This window comes from Salvelinus sp. IW2-2015, linkage group LG18 (assembly GCF_002910315.2).
Source record: "Salvelinus sp. IW2-2015 linkage group LG18, ASM291031v2, whole genome shotgun sequence".
Lineage (NCBI taxonomy): Eukaryota > Metazoa > Chordata > Actinopteri > Salmoniformes > Salmonidae > Salvelinus > Salvelinus sp. IW2-2015.
In genome coordinates, this window is record NC_036858.1 from 43,529,311 (window position 1) to 43,536,364 (window position 7,054).

Genomic DNA, 7,054 nt, shown 5'->3' on the forward strand with positions numbered 1-7,054 from the left:
CGTGTAAACGAAAGCTTTTCAGAAGCTAATGTCGAGCTCCGCCTCGCGCCTTGGTAGACAAAGGAAATTCCTGACCTGCCACTCCAAAAGCTCTCATTCGACCTCAGATCAAGCTAGACACCCCATTCCACCTTCCACTACCTGTTGACATCTAGTGGAAGGCGTATGAAGTGCATGTATATCGATAAATATAAGCCAGTTGAATAGGCAGGCCCTGAAACAGAGCCCCATTTTCAGAATTTTCACTTCCTGTCTGGAAGTTTGCTGCAAATCAGTTCTGTTTTACTCACAGATATAATTCAAACAGTTTTAGAAACTTGAGAGTGTTTTCTATCCAATAGTATAATAATATGCATATTATATGATCTAGAATAGAGATACGAGGCCGTTTAAATTGGGCACGATTTTTTCCAAGTGAAAACAGCGCCCCCTATTGACAAGAAGTTTTAACACTAGAACAGCTAAAACAGTAATTTTGATTGCTCATGATTTATTTATTTTATTACTCTGTCATTTTCTTCCTCATGCCCCCCGCCATCATTGACTTTTCCTAAATAAGTCTAAATAACACACTGCCGTTGTTAGATCTCTAATATCAGAAACAGACTGGAGATATAACCAATTTTAGGAGGACATGTAATTTTGTTGAATGGTTTTCCCCTTTGCCCCTCCTTCTCCCAACGGTAGGGTCTATTCCGCCCCTTCCAAATTTGAAGGTGCAGTGCCCAGTTGATAATCCCCCCGACAATTGCCTCGAAATTTAACCGAAAAATTGATGGGGAGAATGGGTGAGTTGATGAGCAATGGAAGGCCTATCTTAAAATGGTATGTACCTTATATCAGTTCCTGAATCAAAGCAGTCTTATCAGTTTACTCTGGCCTACTTTGAGTAGGCTACACAGAGAGCGTGTGCGTAATGTTACATGCTGAATGGTTTTCAATCTCTGGGAAAACAGCCCATCGGAAAATGTGGTGATGAGGCATGTGGAACCTTATGTTGGTAAGGGGAGCAATGTCACCATGGACAATTTGTTTCACTTCACTGTCATTGCGAACAAGTTGCTTGCCAAGAAAAACAAGTCTGGGCACAAATTAAGGAAATTACGGGGGAGGGGGGGGATTCTGTCAGGGAGGATTTTTTCGGCACAACACCGGCACCATGAAAAAGTGAGACTGGAGCTTCTCTGCGCAAAATAAGGCACCTGCACGGCCGTTGTACAGCGGTGCTGAAGTATGACAAGATAATCAGACACAATCAAGAGGAAACCATATACTATTCCACGCATACTGTGAACGCTGCGTGTAACACATCGGTGTCAGGATAAATAAAATGCAAGGTCGCTAACTTTCTTTAATTATGTTTAATTACCGCAAACAATGAATGGCAAATGCAATTTTCGTATATACGGGTTCGCTGTTTCACCGCGCAGGATGAACAGAGAACTGGCAAGAAGTACGTATACAGCTGTTTCTATACCGTAGTTTCAACGCGTCTGTTGGCCTATCACAGTAGAGGCTGGGCCTGGTTTAGACTTTGCCCCCCTTTAATGGCCCTTTGTCCAAGCCCTTGGCGCGTCCCTTGGTCCACATCTGGTTGCTGGGTAGATTAGCTCCGTCTTGGGTCTGTCAATTCTACACTAAAACAGTTCCTAATATGGTATTGTCCAGTATTCTAACCTCCTCGTTGGTCTAGAGAGATGCACCCCTCCCCTCTCCAGACTGTCCACAACTTTTATGGCCTGTGTTGGTCAGTCCTTTCACCTAACACACCCACACCCTCGTGTATAGTTTGTGTATGTGTGTAACAAAACAATATTCCTTCTTCAACCAATATGCTAACAGGCTATTATGCTTAAACATAAATCCTAACACTACAAAAAACAAAGGTTTGACAATGTGTGTCAAGCAAGTGAAAGTTACAAAAATGTGTCAGCTGTTAGGACAACAAGGGATAACCGCTAATGAAATCCAACGATGCCATTGCCTGAAGATGCACACAAGCACGAGCTGACAATAATTGACCTAGGTAAAAACAGTTTCAAGTTGGATATTCGACAGATATTGCTAGCTTTCAAACCACTTGAGTCACAGACTCAAAGGTAGATGATGTTGGGAAAATGGCGCACAACATTGCACAGGTCTTATTTTCACGATGGACATTAGCTTTCCAAAGCTAATAAACGTGGAAATGTGAGCAGCATTTTGTTTTCCTAGTTGAATTAGTTAGGAGCGTAAACAAAGTACAAACTTTTTTTAATTCGAATTTCAATAGCTCCTTGGTGTGACCTACTGACTTCAAACAAGGTGCAGAATGTACACTGCCTACCCTTATATATGCACACCCTTTAGTTTGTCCATTTTCATCTCACATGTTTTTACATTAATTAAAATCAAATCAAAATTCAATACTCCTTGGTCATATGACCTACTGACTTCAAACAAGGTTCAGAATGTCCACTCAGTGGGCCTACACATTGCACACCTTTAATTTGTCCATCTTCAAGAATTTTGCATTAATTTTTCAAAATTTCATAGCTCCTGGTCATGTGACCTACTGACTTCAAACAAGGTGCAGAATGTACATCGGACTACCATTGCACACTCTTGTTTGTGTACTGTAACATCACGCGGTGTACCGTACATTTTTCATAGTTTTTAATTTCAATAGCTCCTTGGTCATGTCAATTACCACCTAAAGAAGCATGCAGTGGATATACACCCATATTGCATAACCTTTAGTCATGTCTCTTCTATATTGTTGTACATTAATATTAGTTTGACAATTAGGGGGTTCAGTCCAGTGTTTGTGTTTACCCTTTTCTTTAATATGTATCTATAATAATTGGTAGTTCTAAGTCTATTTTCCCAGTTGTTTATTTTGCCACAGTATTTAACAGCGCTACAACAACCCTCGTTACTGGCCCCGGACTGGGGACCATCGCTGGAGGCTCCGGACTGGGGATTGTCGCTGGAGGCTCCGGACTGGAGGCTGTCGTTGGAGGCTTCGTGCCATGACTCCTCACTGGAGGCTTCGTGCCATGGGTCATCACTGGAGGCTTCATGCCATGGGTCATCACTGGAGGCTTCTTGCCATGGATCATCACTGGAGGCTTCTTGCCATGGATCATCACTGGAGGCTTCACTGGAGGCTTCTTGCCATGGATCATCACTGGAGGCTTCGTGCCATGGATCATCACTGGAGGCTTCTTGCCATGGATCATCACTGGAGCGAGGAGACGTATGGGCAGCCTGGTGCGTGGAGCTGCCACAGGGCTCACCAGGCTGGGGAGACATACATGAGGCCTGGTTCTGGGAGCAGGCACAGGACTCACCAGGCTGGGGAGACATACTGGAGGCTTGGTTCTTGGCACAGGCACTGGATACACTGGGCCGCGGAGGCGCACTGGAGGTCTCGAGCGTAGAGCCTGCACAACCCGTCCTGGCTGGATGGTTATCTTCGCCCTGCAAATGCGGGGAGCTGGCACAGGACGCACTGGGCTGTGCAGACGCACCGGAGACACAGTGCGCAGAGCCGGCGCAGGATATCCGGGGCCGAAGAGACGCACTGGAGACCAGGCGCGCTGAGCCGGCACCATCCATCCTGGCTGGATGCTCACCCTAGCCCGGCAGATGCGGGGAGCTGGGATGTAGCGCACCGGGCTGTGAACGCGCACTGGAGACACCGTGTGCTCCACRGCATAACACGGTGCCTGACCAGTACCACGCTTCTCCCCACGGTAAGCACGAGGAGTTGGCTCAGGTCTCCAACTGGGCCCCTTTACTCGCTGCCTCCGCCTTCCTCGATGCTTCCACCTGCTCCCACTGCAGGCGATCCTTTCCGGCCAGGATCTCCTCCCATGTCCAGGATCCTTTGCCGTCCAGGATGTCCTCCCATGTCCAGTCCTCCTGAAAACGCTGCTCCCCCTTACCACGCTGCTTGGTCCGTTTGTGGTGGGAAGTTCTGTCACGGCCGCTGTCGGAATAAGACCAAGGTGCAGCGTGGTGAGCGTACGTTTTCTTTTATTTAGTCAAATGTTGCCATCAAAACAAGAAATAACAACAACGACCATGAAGCTTACAAGGGCTATAGTACCCCTAACAAAGACAACTTCCCACAATGACAGAAGGGAAAAAGGCTGCCTAAGTATGATTCCCAATCAGAGACAACGATAGACAGCTGTCCCTGATTGAGAACCATACCCGGCCAAAACATAGAAATACAAAAACATAGAAAACAGAACATAGAATGCCCACCCAAATCACACCCTGACCAAACCAAATAGAGACATAAAAAGGCTCTCTAAGGTCAGGGCGTGACAGACACACCCACTCCTTCCAGGGTTTTTCTTTATTTTTTACTATTTTGTACATTGTAGAATACTAGTGAAGACATCAACACTATGAAATAACACATATAAAAACATGTAGTAACCAAAAAAGTGTTAAACAAATCAAAATATATTATCTCTTTTAGATTCTTCAAAGTAGCCACCCTTTGTCTTGATGACAGCTTTGCACACTCTTGGCAGGTGTGTCCAAACTTTTGACTGGTACTGTACATTGTGATAGAGGGTGGTACAAATCTGAGGGAAGTAGAGAATATGAAAAGAGTGTTGAGCAATGAAATGATAACATGTACACACACTCATGCACACACAGTCCCCTGAGGTTCCCAGGCTTTTATCCTGCCCTGTGTACCGTAGGTGTGTGAAGAATTGGACCATCAGTGAAGCTGCAGAGATAGGAGAGAAAATATTTTCTCTAGTGTCTGCTGGGGTGAGCGAGTGTGTGGTACAGTTGGGGCCAGACCAGCCATGTTTGTTCTTCCCTTATTGTGAAGAAATTCAGAAAGTCAGACACTTCTTCTCCCCCTCCCCAAGTTCAGTGTTGCTGTGGATGGCCAGATACAGTACGTGTGACTAATTTAATACAAAGTGATCAAGGGAACTGTCAATCATCTAGCCTCCTCATAATCACTTGAGAGATTATTACAAAGATTATTACAATGTTCATTGTCAWCCCAACCATGCCATCATAATCACTTCAGTATCAAACATAAGATGGCAGCGCCACAAACCAGTTTTTCCGTTCATGTTGTGCACACAGACAGCAGGACACAGTGAGCCATCAATCACTTGTTATTAACACTGTCAAAGAAACAGTGTGGTACAAAAACTAATTCCATCTGAAAAGATGGAATTCTATTTGGATGATGATATTGACAACGACAGTGCTTGTTGCTAGCTCAGCGTGAGATAGACTATTGTAATATTCTGAACAAATATATAAACGAAACATGTAAAGTGTTGGTCCCATGTTTCATGAGATGAAATAAAATATCCCTGAACTTTTCCATACGCACAACTTTTTTTATTTATCTCCAATTTTGAGCACACYTTTGTTTACAACCCTGTTAGTGAGCATTTCTCCTTTGCAAGATAATCCATCCACCGGACAGGTGTGGCATATCAAGAAGCTGATTAAACAGCATGATTATTACATACAGTAGGTGCACATTGTGCTGGGGACAATAAAATGCCACTTRAAAAGATGCAGTTTTGTCACACAACACAATGCCATAGATGTTCCCAGTTGTCTTGAACTCACTGAAGTCAGTTGTTTTGAGCGCGGTATGAATCATGCTGGATTGACAGCATGGCCAATGTTGAATGTTTATCATTTAAAGCTTGGAAAAGAGACCCTTAATCCCAGAATTTGGACCACACACCCACTCCACTGAATAGCAGGCTAGTGATTGATTTGCAATGCTTGCAGATAGCCACTGATTCCTTCCAAACCACTCATTGTTGAATTTGCGATTTCCAACTTGTTGTGTAAAGTTTATGTTTACTGGCCGATGAGCACAATACGTTTTTATCTATAATTTATTTTATTTTCATTATTTCTCTTCATATGACAAGGATTAAGGATTTGCAAGTAGATTGTTGACTTGATTCGTGATGATGTCTGCTAGTTAAGATTTAGAAAGTATCTGTGGCCAATGACCTTGGGCACTTCTAATGTAACTCTATAGATTTGTCAGTGACGTAYTGTCCCCATGAGTGACAGAACACTGAGCAAATCACGGAACAATTAGAGAACATTACCAACCCCTACGCTCCGTAATTTCTGCTGGCTGCCCTACCACCACAGAAAGCACTGAGCTAGGCTGAAATACCTGCATTTTTGGAGCTGCCTTACTGAAGAAAGCAAAAAAGAYATGCAGCTTTATTAACTCAATGATTTTTTACATTTTTACATTGTTTGCAAACTGATATGTGACACGTATTTAGCTAAAAAAGTGGGGCTCAGAACAGTTGGAGCTCTGTCCCACCTGCCCAGAATGACGGGTCACCACTGTATGTGTGCCATTCAGAGGGTGAATGGTCAAGAAAAAATATTTAAGGGCCTTTGTACAGGGTATGGTAGTTGATGCCAGGCACACCGATTTACGTGTGTCAAGAGCTACAACGCTGCTGGATTTTTCACGTTCAAAAGTTTCCTGTTAGGCTTGGGCAGTATCCAGATTTTCATATTGTCATACTGTCCTTCTCTCATACCGGGATTTACGGCGTTACCGGCATAGCACAGAAGGGGCGCTAAAAATGCAAGAAAAGCCCATTGGGCATTTATTACCAGAATGCTATCAAAATTAGCAAACTAATAGCGAAATCACAGATGCTGTTAGCTAATGCTAACGAGTGAAAATGAACATAAACTAATCGCAAAGACAGGCAAATCCAGCTCATAAAGTTATACAAGCATAGCTAGTAGCTACCGAATGTCATTTTCGGTTAGTGTGGACATTTACAAGCGAAAGTGAACGAGAAAATTGTGCAAATGAACAGAGTTGTGATGCATGCTTTTCTGAAGGAAGAGCAGCACAAAGTACAAACTTTTTTTACATTCGAATTTCAATAGCTCCTTGGTGTGACCTACTGACTTCAAACAAGGTGCACAATGTACACTGCCTACCCTTATATATTGCACACCCTTTAGTTTGTCCATTTTCATCTCACATGTTTTTACATTAATTAAAATAAAATAAAAATTC